General features: G+C 41.1%; 1 protein-coding gene across 4 annotated transcripts in view; it reads right to left on the minus strand.

Moving 5' to 3' along the window:
- The window catches only part of LOC108700145 (protocadherin-11 X-linked), a 901,035-nt gene extending 891,690 nt beyond the window's left edge, over positions 1–9,345 (minus strand). For 2 of the 4 annotated variants that reach the window (XM_041574896.1, XM_041574894.1), the window contains exon 1: positions 8,417–9,345. The gene's annotated coding sequence lies outside the window, so the exon portion shown is untranslated. The remainder of the gene's footprint in view (positions 1–8,416) is intronic. The other 2 variants (XM_041574897.1, XM_018233056.2) reach the window with 1 other exon arrangement.
- Positions 9,346–17,127: the final 7,782 nt, after the last annotated feature.

Here is a 17,127-nt window from a genome sequence, read left to right on the forward strand (position 1 = left end):
ATGAAAAATCGAGCAATTCGAACCTTTTCACCAAAAAAATCAAGCAATTCGAATGCTTTCACGAAAAAATCGTGAAAATCGGAAATTGCCACCGGCGAATTTTCACCGCAGGAATTCACCGCAAATGCGTACCAGGCAAATGTATTGGCCCATCACTAATCTTGAATCTAGTGCCACACATAGCTGAACAGATTATCACTAGAGGATCACTTTAGGCATTGGAGAGAAGGGAAACATTGTAGTAAATAATGTCTTGATTAAAGCTTCCTTTATGATGCACGGCAGCAACAGAGGGGAGGAGCAACTTTGTTATAGAAGGTTTATGTCCAGTCAAATATACAAACCACAGATGATTTCTAGAATGTGTGTGTTGAAAACAATGGATGGTTCTCAGCAGTCCCAATTATTTAATAAAAAGAGCTAATTGCATTTTCTTTATCGTATTGCCTCTCATAATTGTGATACTAAGCTCTACTTATTTTTAAACTCACATTATTCTCCATCTGAGCAATTCTAAATAAACCATTACCTGTTCACTGCTGCCCTCTGCTTCTTGATCAAGCAAAAAAGTTAACATTGCTGTCAATGCCAAATCAGCCACACATAACTTGCTTTTTCTTTGATTTATTCTATGGTTGTTTAATCTTTGCCGGCTCAAATAAAAAGAACAAATGGCAATCTTAGTGGCGGATGTGAAAAAAGCACTAGATCTATCTTACTATAAAAGTGCAAATTATCTGCTTTGTTTACAGCAATAAATGCAGCCTTATTTTGCTGAAATCGGTTGCCTCGCGGTGACCGATCCGTCGGAGCCCCTTGGCGTATCGTAATCCGACGGTTCGACCATACGGCCGAACGTTCGGATTACCCCCGATATAGCCATGCCGTTAGATGTCGCCAAACAAGCGGATCTTTGAGTCTATGGCCAGTTTTAGGCTGTTGTAAGGTATAAGGTTATTCATATCTAGCTCTTGCATTGCACTTACAACACTCTCAGGCCCCTTGATGATGCATTGCAGTATACGATTTTTTAAATACTTTTATAGTTATTTACGGGTTTTTTGTTTTTTTTAATGACCATTTGCCACTTCTGTTAAATCACTATTTTTCATACAGAAAAGGGACACAGCATGTGACCATTGTCAAAAAGAAATTTGCAAGCTCTGGTTTATCCTGCACAATTAACACCTAGAATATAGGTCATGCAATGACCTTTTCTATGTCTTATTAGACTCTAGTAAATTCTGTGCAGCTCGGCAGCTCTCTTTTATTCAGGGTTAGGATACTGATGACTCGAGGACACACACCGCATGTCACTTTTATTCATTGTAACTTTTGCTGACATTTCATTTAACAGTAACTCCTACTTATTAAAGCTTTGCCCTGCTATTTATCAGCTTGCTCACTGTAAAACTTCAGTGCAAATGCATTTTGCTACTGACAAAATTGATTTAGCATGACAAAGGGAACCTGAACTGTGATGTGTTTGTTCTGTTGTATAACTGTAAAGTAACTATGACATGTAAAATATACAGTTTGGGAGTGTTTATTTTCTGAAGCATCCTGTAACTGAAAATTATTATATGGAACTTTAAAGGAGAACTAAAACCCCCAATAAGAAGATCCTCTACTTACTACCCTAGGTAGTCCCCCTTCCTTGTTCCTCCCCCTTGAAATTGCCATTAGGCTAGGGGCACACGGCGCGATTTCGCTGCGATTCTGCGCTGGGCGAGTTGTCGCTGCGTTTTTTAAGCCGAAATAGCTTTGCTAACTTTGGCGCTGGCGTCAATGCAAATCGCGGCGAAATCGCTGCGCTAATTCACACGCGGCGATTCTTTTTCTACTGTCGCCCGGAAACGCCCAGGCAACTTCGGACGACAATAGAAAACGAATCGCCGCGTGTGAATTAGCGCAGCGATTTCGCCGCGATTTGCATTGACGCCAGCGCCAAAGTTAGCAAAGCTATTTCGGCTTAAAAAACGCAGCGACAACTCGCTTAGCGCAGAATCGCGGCGAAATCGCGCCGTGTGCCCCTACCCTTAAGAGTTTACTCACTTATCAGTTCAGACTAAGTGCAGCGGAGCACATTGGCGCCATCTTCAGGATCTCCTTTCTTCCTCTGTAAATGAGCGCTGTATTGCCGCATGCACAGTTGGAGAAGTGTTCAAGTTGTAGCAACTGCTCATGCCCCAAAAGTGCTGGAATTTGCCGAAAGTAAGGCAGAGGACCCGAAGAATACTGGAGATCAGAAGATGGTACCCATGAGCTCTGCTGTTCTTACTCTGCACTGATACGTGAGCAAACTCTTAGGGGCAATTGCAGGGGTAACTAACTATGCGGAGGGAAGCAGGGAGGGGGACTACCTAGGGTAGTAGGTAGGAGATTTTCTTATTGGGGGAGTTTAGTTCTCCTTTAAATACAACCACAGAGTAACAGAAACTCTTTATTCAGAGTTGAATGAGAGGTGAAACGAAAACACTTGCCCCTTTGAATTTCTCTTACATGTAAAACAGAGGTTTTCTTTATAACCTCTTCAGTAATGAAAGTTGTGTGCATACGCATGTGTCGTTAAATCAGTTCTAAACAGGCCAGTATGTCTAATACTCAGGTTCCATAAAGGCAGTTTTAGATCCCCTCTGGAGGCACAAAACAGCAGATGGAGAGGGAGGTCCAGCATGATAACAGTTAGGGTTACTCTTCTTGAAAATACTTATTTGCTTTAACCTTGCTTATGAGGTGTGATTGAACGTTGCACTGCAAATTGAACCAATATATCTAAGCTCTCAGTATTGACTTAGAGTGTATCACTGCTCTATACTAATACTGTAGCAATATTATAGCAGCCACAAATGTTTAAGTAGAGGACATGTTTCACTTCTACATGAAGCAAAACTGATCCTAAAGCAGAGCCGTTCATGCAAACAACTGCTCTATGAGACGGTAAAGTAATATGGAATCTGGGGAAAAAACATCTTCTTTAAAACTTGCACAGTAAATTAACTTACCGAGCATCCATTATTTTCTCTGGGCTCACAAGGACTGATCAGACTCAGGAACATCTTATTAACAGAAGGAAATGTTTTGACGTTTACTCGGAGTGGCTGATTATTGTGGGCGGAAGAATCGGTGTGTATTAACAAAATAAAATTACAAAATGTGAGTAGGTACGGCACAGTGTTACGGGGTCACCTTTATGTGAAGCATGAAAACAACAGTTCTTTCTTTTCTATTGTACATAATATAGCACTCAATATTGTTCTGTTTCAAGGACTGAATATTCTGTCAATAGTTACTATAACTACAACATGACTTTTGTTAAATAACAATTACAGGCAAGCACAGACAATTAGAAGTGGAATGGAATGAGAATTAAAATAGGCCCTGTCATTTCAGGTAGCCAATCAGCCCACACAGAAGCCCGAACAGCCCCCACCAGCCCACTAAATAGTGACTTTCTATGGCACCTTATAGCAGCCCCTCTGGCATTTGCCACAGATTGGCAATGTAGTGTAGCCCGCTCGCACAACTCTGGCCTTCAGCAATTCAGAGCCTGGTGCACGGTGTTGGAGGGATCGGCACCCCCCTCAGCAAATTGTCCAAGAAGACACTGGCTCACAAAGGCTAGTAACAGCAGGGTTATACCATTGCGTGTTTATTCTGCAAACGAGCACGTTTGCAGAATAAACACGCAAGGGTATAACCCTGCTGTTACTAGCCTTTGTGTGCCAGTGTCTTCTTGGACAATTTGCCACAGATTGCCAGTCCGGGCCTGTGGAATGTTCATGACATCATACGTCATTTATTTAAAGTAGAGATGCCTTTTTTCCTATTTTATCCATAATATCTAGAAGAAATCATCATCATTCATTCATTGTTAAAGTTTATCAAATGGCATACAGTCTTTTATACTGACTGCTGAAGCTCCAGCAGAACTTAGGATTTGTAGGCAAAATGATTTTGAAGGTGCTCTGCAAATTCTGCTGTAAAGCCTTGGTGATACTACAGAAAGTCTTAATCAGCATCCCACCAATGGCGAGTGAGCAAAATGATGATGCTATGACATGATGCTATAAGACGGTGCTCACTTAGACAGCATAGTGGACACAGAGGAAATAAGCAGTTGTTATGGTGCAGTTTCTACAGCTGAGCATCAAAGTGTATTCTGCATTACAAAACAATACAGCAAGAAGGCTATGAGGAAAAGATACCCACAACTGTTCAGTCAACTGTATGGAATCGGGTGTTGAGATACAAATACAAATGAAAAGTTGCTGTGGCTTTTATATATTCCATTAACAGAGCACAATGACATTTCTGATTCTGAGCTCCGAAATGATCAGACCATCCACACTGTAGGGACATCAAGGAGAAATGGGTCTAGGATCGAGCATCCATATTGACATCTGCCGATAGCTCTGCACTTACCCATCAGTTAACAGCTCTGCATATGTGTCAGATAATTGCTCATTAAGCAGCTTAATGATAGAACAGAGAAAGACAGTATACCACAGGCTTGCCCTGAGCACATTCAGGCTCACAGATACACACCTTGCCACTCCAAAGATCATACCACTTAAGAAAAACAACCCTTAAAAGCTCGAGTGTCGATGCGTTTTTTCTATTAATCATTTTCTCTTTCTATAGGTGGTCCTTTCCGGTAAAAGTGAAGCCCGGTAAAATTTACAGCCAAGTTGTGCATGGCAGCTGGATCAAACGCTATGAAATTGCACACAGCTGGAAATAAAACCAACACAAACTTTATGTTTTGGTTTTTTTTTTATCTAAAAAATCTAAAAAACTTTTCTCCTTAAGCAATGTATACATTGGGAGTAGAACTGACCACCTTTGGCAGCAGCCACAATCTCATAAATCTGGTCAGAATACAGCAAGATAGAAGGATACAATTTTAACAAATCTCAGAATATAATGTGAGGAACATATCAGACCTGGCAACAGACTTTACATTTAGATGAAATGACACCATTTGTTTTTTTACATTTGTGAACAAAAAAATATAGATAGACACTAAGCTGCCAATATTTCTTTTGTAGCTTCTCTAAGTGAGAAATAATTTGAAAAAAAATACTCACCACTCTCTGCTAACAATCCAGATGCATGCTAATTAAGTGATGGCATAATATCCTATCAATAAATGTCAGCGATTGCTGCTATTTCATCAACTGTAATATTTCACGTCTTGTGACCCAGTATCTTGATGACTGACAGACAGCAAAAATGTATATCTATGTTTGGATTATCTTCACATCTGTACACACAAATCCAATACATAAGAATGGGGGGTAGGAGAAATAAAAACAACTTTTCTAGCAGATTATGATAAAGTCTTTAAAAATCTGTAGCATCCTTAACAACAGAAATGCTACACACAGATTTGTGCTAAAGACGGCAAATGCAACCATTGTAAAAAGCAGTCTGAGAATTTATACCCTGCTAATCCGGCTCTTATTCGCTGCATAGCACATTAGAGACAATTACAAGGGCAGTTTAAATCCTTGAACAGAGAAGCTTTTGAAGGCGCAAAAAGCAAGCAGCAGCTTTTATGGCTTCTGGCAAGTTATTCTGTTAATTCTAAACCTTCAACTGAAAAAAAAAATGTTTGTGGTTCAGGCTGTTCAGTGCTTTCTCAAATATTAAAATATTAGGAAAAGTACATTTATAGCTCCAACATAAAGAACGCAGTTCTGGATTACCGATCTGTATATGTATCTGCTCTCAGTTTCTCTTAACAACTCACAGAGGAGTTACAAATTGGACTTGCCCCAGTGATTACACTTTATAAGCATAAATAGAGAATATCATACTGTAAGCAACACAGAAGATCTTTAGAGGAAAGCTTTTAAACAGAATGCACTAGGTCTTCTTCATGAACATCTTTATTATCTTGATCTATGTAGAATACAAATTCAGGACTAGACCTCAGGTTCACATCTTTGATCTCACCTATTGCAGAAGCTGTGCGGTTGAAAACCAATTTCACTGAACAGACTGTATTACATTGCATATAAATTACCCTTCAGCAATGGGATGTCTTTCTCAAACCTTCGCTGAAATAGGATGGTTGGGTGAAGATACTCAGCCAAGAAAATCTCCAGTGGAGCAGATGCCGTATAGTGTCATGAAATAAAAGGCACATTGGACCCTTTTCCATGCTCCCTGCTCTTTGGTCTCTTCTCCACATGGAGCATAAAAAGTGGATGTATTCTGTATTCTATAGCCCAACATTCCACCAAACAGTCAGGCAACTTACTTCAACTGGTGCCAAGGGGTATGTTTTCAAAGGGACTGCAAAATGAATTGCATAACTGAATCTTAGTAGACTTATGTATACTTCTCAACCTGCGTAAAAAACGGACTTTCAAAGTCAACACTATTCCTAATAAAACAATTTGCCCTAACTCTGAAATACAAAAGTTCTAATGAGAATTTCCAAATAATTCTGAAGTGTCCATACATCTACTGTACAAATGATAACTGACATTGGCAGAAGAAATAATGCTATTTAAGCAAGCACTAGTATTGGGATGTAACATTACATGGGAACCCTCTTATTACAGCGTACTGGGTTTGGGAGGCCACTGTACAATTATATTTCAGTTTAAGCACTGGATACTTTGGTGAAATGAATACTGCATAGAAAGATTGATGTATATCTTGCAAATGGGAATATAGATATGTTGGGCAATCCAGTGCCATTAAGAGCCACAATCCATTTGTTTTATTGTTCCACTGCTCTATGAAAGATACTGTATATATTCCTCTTTCTGATTCCATTAGACATAGAAATTTAAAGCCTCACTCAAGCCCGAAGAAGAGTGTTGGTCTGCATGATACAAGTGGCTGGGGCAAAGGTTTTATTCTTAGATTGATTCAACCTGGACACTACTTGTGCATAGCATATAGACAGAGCACAGACATTAATCAATATCACCCTGCAGAGGAAGATGTATTATGTTTTAATAGGTGGGGGTGAGTATCTGTGAATGCTTTGTATATTAATCTGTGTTTAAATCTGATACATTCATGTCATGCTCATATATTCCTGTCAGTTCACAGATTAATGGTATATTGGTGTCCGGGGTTCATTTTCTCTGCACACATTTGTTGCTTACTGTGAATGAAGACTTTTATTTTCTCTCCCCCTCAGTGCTTCACCACCGATATACAGTTGATTAAAGCAATGCTGATGGCTGAGATAAATCTCAGGTAGAATCCATCCATTTATAGCTAGCCAGAAAGTGTTCTGCCTGCTGAAACGCTGCATCCCTGCAATTGGCTTGGCTTCTTAAATGAAGAACATTACCCATAAATATTCACTATTCCAGAACATCTTTGCTATACTGGAGTAATCCTATAATCTAATGCCAGAGCTCTCTATCATTACCTAAAAGCACTGGTTTTAAATTTGTCTCAGACACTTGCTTTACTGTACCATACATCTGTGTTAATTCAAATATTCAAGGTGTAAAAGCAGCTGGTGATCAATGCAGTTTTCTTACTGAAGTGAGCTTACTGTTAGCTTGGTCTGCAGAGAACCTACAGCATCAGGTCACTTCATTCCCTATTCCCTATATCACTAGCAGTTGCCATACTGTGTGAAGCGTTTGCTTTTCCATTTCAGACCTATGGCACCAGCCAACAGAAGGAGGTGTGAGGGTCCCTGCTTAAGTCCTTTGCACTGCTCTCTCTCTCTCTCTCTCTCTCTCTCTCTCTCTCTCTCTCTCTCTCTCTCTCTCTCTCTCTCTCCCAAGCAGTCAATAATGCAGCCAAGTGATCCTGCTTAGTCGATCTTCAACTGCAGCCCGTCTCTGCAATCCCGCTCATCATTTCCCATCACGACTGGAGCACAACTTTATTTTTCATTGCTAACCTACAATGCACCTACAGTATCGCCACACGTATTAAAGCCCCAGATAATAAAGCCCCAGCAGTGAGGAGTTGAAATGGAAAACACATCTACGATTAGATTTATTATTGTGTGCAGGTGCAAATAAATAACTGCTAACGCTGCAGGCTGTTAATAAGAAAGGCAACTCTTTAAAGCTATATTATAGACTGAGCTGGGTTTGCCTAGAGGATGACAAATGTGTTCATAGCAAGGATTTAAATGCTTAGGATGGGGGGGGGGTTAGGAATGTGGCATCCCTTCAAAGCCTCCAAAACACCTGCAGCAACTGCACCTTCCATCAGTAAAAACATGTATGTAGAGCTGGGCAAGCCCTGAATCAAAGTCTCTTCAATAGCAGCAACTTGCATTTGCATCTGAAGGCACTTTGTAACAATGAGCACTTTCATCTGACTTGCCTGGATGGCGCATGGAATCCTAATTCAGTCATCAGTCAGTGGAAATGTACACTAGGCTCTAGCCTGGACACTGGCTGTACCATTCAGTCCTTACCTTCAGCTCCTGGATGCCACAGACTGGTGTTCAGCTCTACAGCAGCTCATCAGCATCATGTACAGTAAGGATGACTGAAGCAGCAATTGGAAGTTGAAGAATTGAAAGCTAAAATCCTGCGTCGTGCCAAATCTTCTGTCTTCCGACCAAGTCCACAGCTGGATCCCGGTGCTAATGACTCAATCAAACAATGTATCCAAAGTTCTGGAGGAGTCGCTGGGCTCTCAGGACGGTAATTCCAGGCCGTGGAGCAGGTGACAAAGTCTAATAACAAGTTTGGCTGACAGCCTTCAAAGAGACATCTATCCTTCGGGGAATGAGAGGAGAGAACAATTGGCTGCGGTGCTCAGAAGACCCAAGAGGCAGATCCTTGGCGGCTGTGTGCACAGGTCAGTGGAGATGGGCTGATTGGAGCTCACTGTGTACAAGCGCTGAGCAGCTCTAACCCTGCTGTCTGAACTCAGCTCTGCTCCTGCCAGCAGCTTCCCACTCTCCCATCGTGACATCAGCGCGGGGCGGGGCTTCACATGCAAATTACCGAGCCTCGCTCTTAAAAGGTGTCTGAGCTACAGGCTCTCTAATTCAGTCCGGGTTGCAGGGATCCTGTTCAGTCAGAGCTGCGATAGCTGTGAACCCTGAGGCACTGTATTTCGATTGTGTGCCCGCCAGGCAGTCGTATACTTGGTGCTGCTGAGCAGGGATTCTATAGAATCAGTAAATAAAGTAGAATTGTCCGTGTATGGGGGTAAAGCAGCTGGAAAATAATACCAAGTGTATTTGCGCATGTGACACTTCTACTCCCTGACTGTCAGTGGTTGCAGGGAGTTGCAGTAAAACAGTAGCTGGAGTCAGGCTGGTCAGATACCTGAGGTACTGGAGCTGGCAGTCAGACGAGAAAGAGAGTGGTGAAGCCGGGCTGCTTCCCTCACATTCCCTGGGGAGAGGAGCTGCTTCTTAAAATAGAGCGCCGGTGTGTGCCGGGAATCCCTGCGCGCTAACAGCACTGCCGCGTCTCTAACAAGGGAACACACAGGCAGCCACTGGCAGCTGAGGGAGAGCGATGGGAAGGATACGGGGCTGATGCGAGTGTCGCTCTCACAGTGGTGGGAAGCCTGGGGCTGGTACTTGGCAAGGGCTGTGTGGGGCTTTTGATGAGGATGATAGGAGGAAGCGGTTTTATTGTGGGCTGTGGAGATGGTGGGCGAGCTGGGATTACAGTAGGTGTATCGGACCGGTCCCTTGCGCTTCTCTGTCTTGTGTAAGGATGTTGCGCGCCATTTGGCAGTACAGACCAGACAGTAATCCACATACATCCTGTCACCTGCTGCCAATATGCACACGCTTTGCACTATGTAGTACCCTTCTCAATGCACATCGAGATTCATCCGCTCGGTCTGCGCCCATCTAGCGCTCTCACTGTACGTGTGCTTAGTGTGTGCACTCACTGTGTATCTACACCTCCACTCATTGTACATTTATGCTCTTACACATTCTATGTATGTACATGTAACGCTTTCCTGGGCTATTCAGCACACAGATAGTTAAGTGTACAGCTAGAGTATGAGCATGGGTTACACTGCGACTTACACCACAGGGTCAGGGCCTTCACCAGGTGGAAGCTATCCCTTTAAGAAGTAGTAGAACTACATAACACAGGCAGTTTAAGTGCATAAATGGATAGAATGGACGCCAGGTGTGAAACAAAAGAGTTGGATTTATTGTAGGAAAGGCACAATAAAGGTGACCACAGGTTTACTGACGCAGGAGTTGTTGCAAATGTAGCATTATCACAGAGGAAGGAAGCATGATGTAGACTGTCACTCCCATAGTCAAATAGTCAGTACCGTAACTAGAGGGGGCGGGCCCTGGTGTGTGACGCACAGGCGGGCCCCCCTCCGTACGGCCCGCATTCCAGTGGCACGCTGCCGTGGGGCCCTGAGGGGGTGCGGGTCCTGGCCCCCCGATAGTTCCGTCACTGCAAATAGTCAAGAAGAATATCTCATTCCCAAAGATGGATATGCCAGTGAGGGGATCGAGATCAATCAGGTAGGGTACAGGCAGTCCACTGCTAACCTAGATTCCCTATCACTGAGTTCCCTGCTCTAAAGGCAAACAAGAAGCCTTTGGGAAGCTACTCCTGCTATTATCATTGATGGAGCACACAGCTGCTCATGCTACATAACACTGACTATCTCTCTCTCCTAGGGAGACTATTACATTTCTGCCCTAATGATATCTAACCTCGTTCACAGGGTTGCCTGGTCCCCGACTTAAGCACCAGAGGTACAGGTCCCTTTAGGGTAGATGGCTTTACTGGGGCCTTGGTGATCCCAGGCTCAATGGGAAACACCTAGCCTTGAAGACACAGGAGCCAGAGAGGAAGAGGCCACTCCCCGCACAACACTATATAGCACTGTGGCAGGAAAGACTCATTACACTCTTTGACCAATAGATGTAGTTGTTACGCTTACATGTCATAAGGGCTTGTGCCCAATAACAAAAGCTATAAGGAACTACAAAGACAGGTAGGGAATTAACTCTATAGGGAATAGCAGATCCTATAGGTCCCTACATACACAAACCCAGCACACACACTCATTCTAATGCACACACACCACATATGTCCATACAGACTGCACATGCACACACACACAGGGCTGCCATAAGTAAGCAGAGCTCTCCCTTATTAACACAATAGGCCCCTGTTAACAATAGAATGGGGGTCAATGAAAAAGTGAACCTTGCACAAGGGCACATCCCTAATTTACCCCAGGCAGGCCACATAATAAAGTAGCACTGCCCACAATTCAATAAACACACACAGACACAAACAGAAATGAGCAAACATGGAATAGTTCTGCAAAAGCATATACACTGCCCTACCTTGTAAGAAGCTCGTATCCACTATGTTACAACTGTATCTTCATAGAAAAAAAGGCTTCCAATGTCGCCATTTTTTCCCAAATAAGGCACCTGCTCAGCTTCTTATATAAACAGAGTGAGGGACCTGATCCCATTGGTTCATGTGGAAGGTAAAGGGTAGATAATCATGATGTTTTTTTTTCTGGCACAGGAACAGCAGAGTGTGTTTTTTTTTCAGCATAACACTGCACAGTGAATTTGTAGCATAAATTCATGGAAGACATTTACTGGTTTGAAATCCACAAAATACACTTTTACACGAGCCCCTGACTGCAGAATTCTGTTTACTTTCCTGATGGCAGCCCTGCATTCTCACTCCCTACACACAAACTACACATTTCCACATAGCCCCACATGCTTTGCATACAGCCGTGTGTTCATTTATGTACTCCAGTGTGACTAAAGTGTACCTTTTTATAGGCATTGCATATTTGCAATGAGTAAGTATTATGCTCTATACATATTCACACCTCATATGCACATTATGCATTTGCACAGTCTATAATCAACACAATACACATACCCAGATGCAAATATATTTATTCACGCCCCCCTCAGAGGTGCATTCAACATTTACTCACACCCACAGAGGTACAGCATGTACTTACACATGCTTACTTGGAGAGAAGATCAGTTCACCAACATCTCTTTTTAGTGATAATCTATTCCACTGTGCATTCCAACGTTTCGGTCCACATTTGGACCTTTATCAAGGATTCTGTGCAAGTGATACACGTGAGTTTAAATACCCAACATTAAAAAAGTGCTATTTTGACATTATTATTTGCATATATTGACCAATCACATCACAATTCTAATTAACCATTACCTTACATTTCCATCTGTCAATGTGATATCCAAATGTGTTTCAAATACAAACACGTTGGACGGAAACGTTGGAACACACAGTGGAATAAATTATCACTAAAAAGAGATGTTGGTGTGCTGATCTTCTCTCTAAGTACAGTATTTATAAGATTTAGATTCCACATATTGGTTAGTGTGCTGATCTTCTCTCCAAGTATATATATATATATATATATCTCTATCTATCTATCTATCTATCTATCTATCTATCTATCTATCTATCTATCTATCTATCTATCTATCTATCTATCTATCTATCTATCTATCTATGGTAGCCCTTAAACTCAGTAAGTGACAGCAGCACAGAGCATGCTCAATGAATCAGCAGAAAAGAAGATGGGTAGTAGTGATGTTCGGGCCAGCCCGATACCCACCGGCACGCACCCGTTCGGGAAAAACCTGACCCACACATCAATAATGGAGAGCTACTGGGGCATCTTTGGAGACACAGATTTTTAGGGCTGTGGTTGCCTTGGACTGGTACAGAAGCCCAAAACATAATATACAACATTTCTACCCTACTTTTTTAGTTAGAGCACATAAGCTCTAGATCAGTGGTCCCCAACCAGTAGCTCGTGAGCAACATGTTGCTCTCCAACCTGTTGGATGTTGCTCTCAGTGGCCTCAATGCAGGAGCTTATTTTTGAATTCCAGGCTTGGAGGCAAGTTTTGGTTGTATAAAAACCAGGTGCACTGCCAAACAGAGCTTCAATGTAGGTTGATAATCCACATAGGGGCTACTAAATAGCCAATCACAGCACTTATTTGGCACCCCATGAACATTTTTCATGTTTGTGTTGCTCCCCAACTCCTTTTTCTTCTGAATGTTGCTCAACGGGTTCAAAAGGTTGGGGATCCCTGCTCTAGATTGTGCATTATCCTTCTAGGAAGAGTAGGAACCCGATCACAGGGGCAAAGTTGTCACAAGAGCCAATTATTTAGCTTCATTCATTTCAATGAGGCAACTACACAAGAGATTTTTGTATGTATTTGTATAAATAAGTATTTAGCACTGTTGGCTGCCATGCAGACCCCTGAAGAAAAACTTTATAGAATATAATGATTTTAGTACTCAGGAATACAAAGAGGGTCAGTTTTCGCGCACATTTTTACTTTATTTTAATAACAACAGGACAAATGTATTGTTTAATTTGCGAATTGCAGCACCAAGAACATTGATTTATGTGGTCCTTTTCTCCCTATGTCCCACATATGTGCAAATTCTGGGTCACTCTAGTGCTTTCTGTGTGTAGGCTGAAGTATGAGAATCTTTTGAGTCTTAATTCATTTAAGGGCCATATAACTCTCTTAGTAATAGAAAAGTGATAGCCACCTCTGTCATGACTTAAATATGCTATACAGAGCTATAGAGGGAATGAGGAGGATGATGGTGAAGATACAAAGCTGCAGGCAGGCTGTTCCACGCTGCACTGAAGGCTTCCAGGTTTTTGCCTTATCTGCATGCATGCCTGATTCATTCCTTGCTGTGCGCCTGCCTGTGACTGTTTTACAGATGTGCTCTTTTTATTGTTTCCCCCGAGCAGCGCCCTTTCCAATGAAAAAAAACCCTGCATTTCTCTAATGACAACTAGACCATCAGAAAAATGATTAAACAGGCCTTGCATGATAATGTTAATGGCAACATGCAGATCAGTTAGAGCTGACTATGTAGCAAACAAAGTGGGTGGTGTGCGCAATACATCCCTAACCCCAGGGCTGTGTAATCACTGCAGATGTGCTGCCTCTCCTGGGATTTCTGCTTCTCATTGCAGTTGATAGCAGCAAAGCACTACAGTACAATTGTGTCCTCACTCATAACCTACTATTTCACCTCCCCTAGAGTCCCATTTAGATTTCTTATTCTTTCCTTTATTTTAAAGTACCAAACAAGAAGGCACATGCGACACTGTCATTTTATCAGCGGCTTTGGAATCTAGTGTTTTTTTCTTACATCCCTGATGCTTGTCTATCTGCATTTGACCACTTCAATACTTTATTTTAGTCCTGTTCAAATTACCCCCCTACCCAATCACTGCCCCTCACAGTGAATTTATTAAAATTGTGTTGCCTATGCAATGGTATTTAAAAAATGTAATTCATTTTCCATCTATCTAGCTTGTTTTTGGTTGCAGTGTGTGTGCAGTTGGACTTGCTTGCATAGGTGGTCAGGCATTATATCCAGTGACTTCTGTAGAAATAAGTTATAAAAGAGTGTAAGTATCTGTGATACCACATACTGCTCAGTTTATACTCTATTACTGAACTGGATAGAAAACCGAACCTGGTTAGGGTCAAATGGACTAAAATGAGCCAAAAAGCCCTTCACAAGCAATAACATGCAAAGTGAAGCCTTCTAAAATCTAAAATTTACTTGTCTCATGCCATACACATAGCACTGCCTAAATACCAAAAATGAGAGTTTTAATTCTCCCATAAGAAATCACTGAGCTGGACACTGGGCAAACATGCACCTGGGCAGTAACATGACAACCAAAAAAAAGCTTGCAAAAAAAAAAAAAAAAGCCAATCTGACTGGTTGCTATAGGTTACTGCCCATGTGCCAATTTGCCTAGTGTTTAAATAAATTAGCCCCATTGTCTTTAACCATATCATTAGTGATAAACTCAACAAAGTGGATATGGTGGACTATAATCTATTTGTGCATCAATAGTCTGTCCTGCAAACAACCCCACAGGGATCAATGGATCACATCTGACATCTGGAAAATGATCAATTCATTATTCATTGCTTTTCACTGCTGTGATCCGAATACACTAGCCTAACTGCTATATATCCCATCCTTTGCTTGTTACATGTCACAATTAGATTATGAGCTGAGGTGGAAGGTACTGGGAATGGTCAGCAGATGCTGTTCCCATAAGAAATTATTTGTGGGAACTCACTTCCATTACGAACGATGGGTCTTCCTGGCATAAGAGGTCAAAAACCAGGTTGAGTTGATATTTTAAAAATGTATATCTATCACTGTATACCTGCCAGAACTTTAAGAGCTGCTCAGTTTTATATAGTAAACTTAAGAGGATGCTCTTAGGAAGAAAAAAATAAATACAATTCATCCCTGGTTACGCTTTAATCCATTATGTACTGCCAAACATAACATGTACATTGTTGCATACATTTACCATTGCCCTCATATTTTAGATTCTATAGTTTCAGGTTTCTCTTCAAACTATACTATGCCAAGAATTTACTGGCCATACACAGTTGCAAGATAAAATGCCCACAGTACACAAAAGGTTAATGATCAGTGTAGATATTGTTAGTAATCCCTTTTTCCCCTGTGCTGTCAATGTTAAGCCATGCCTAAATTCTCTCAGTCTGCACCTTCTGTGGTGTCCAGAATAGGGCACACCTTCCAGTTCTTCCAGGTAATATTTTCCACAAAACAAAGTCACATTTTTTTTATTTTCTCCATTAGACAATTAGGCAATAAACTGGGATTCAGTATTGTTGAATAAGCAGCATGGCAACTTGACTAGAGAAACTGACATTATTCTGAAATAGGGATGAGCGAAATTTTTCGCCACAAAAAAACACTCAGTCCAATGGGTTAAAAAATAGTTTGTCAAAAACAATTGTCGCCCATAGACTTCAATGGATTTGGGAAATTTTTTAACATTTCACAAATTATTGGTAAAGCAAAACGGGTCAGATTCGCCCATTACTATTCTGAGACAAATAAGAACCAAAATGTTAAATTTGGGCCTTAAAGTGTTCACCTTCCAAACTCTTTTTTCAGTTCAGTTGTTTTCAGATAGTTTACCATAAACAAAGACTTTTTTTCAATTTCTATCTTTCATTTTTTACAGTTTTCCCAAAATTGAAGTTTAAAGTTTAATCAACGTGATAAGATTCTGAACACTTTACAGTAATAAACGATAAACAGAATGCTTTTTTTTCATACTACAGGCACTAATATAGTTGTTGAATCTTTATTCTGGGTAAATGAACCTGGGACTGACTACTGATAAGAACACAGAACCCATTTGATTATTTCCAGTTCTAATATCCAAGTTAAGGCTTTCAAAGCTGCAATTCTATAGAATATACCATACTGGGATTTATAGCCAGGTACTAGAGACATGGGTAATATAGTAATATTCTTGTCACATTTGTGTTTTTGAGCACTTGATGTGGGTTCATAATACAATAGAATAAAGAGATGTATTTTGAACTCACAAAAACATATAAATCCAATATACTGTATGTGTATTTGCTCACTCAGCATGCATTTTACAGTGTAAAAGCCTTTAAACAAACCTGGAATGTATTTTTTGTTAATAGGTTTTAATTTTGATATGTATGCAGTTAAATGTATGGGCTTATCATGGGAAAGGCAGATTCACATACAGTATTTAAGTAAGCTGCAAAATGATGTTCTGTATAACTCTCGCTCTTCATAAGTGCAGGCAGATCCCCCTGAATATTAGATCAAATTTGAGGAGGGGCAAATGTATTTTAGCTGCGACTTGTACGAATGCACTGATATTTCCTTTCATTTTGCAAAGCTGAACAACCTCTCCAGACCTTAGAACTCCCTATAAATGTTCACTTGCCATAAAGTTCATGGTTTAAAGCCCAGAGGGAGGTTTAATGCTCTCTCTTGCTGTTCTTTGGCACACACACAGCTCATTCTTCTTGATACCAGCAGTTTGTAGCGTAGCTTGGCAGGATCCTATTAAGATATTGGCCCAGGATAACATTGGCAGCATTTTATCCTTGCGATGTAAAATGATCTTAATATATCTATATCAGAACAACAGATCTATTCATTGCCCATGTAAATTACTGATGCAGCATTATTAACTACACCCTGCCAAATAAGCACATTTCTCCGCTTTATTGCATTTGATCCCTATCCTATCGGACAGACAATAATTGGAGATCAATGGGGCAAGAGA

This window comes from Xenopus laevis, chromosome 8S, assembly GCF_017654675.1.
Source record: "Xenopus laevis strain J_2021 chromosome 8S, Xenopus_laevis_v10.1, whole genome shotgun sequence".
Lineage (NCBI taxonomy): Eukaryota > Metazoa > Chordata > Amphibia > Anura > Pipidae > Xenopus > Xenopus laevis.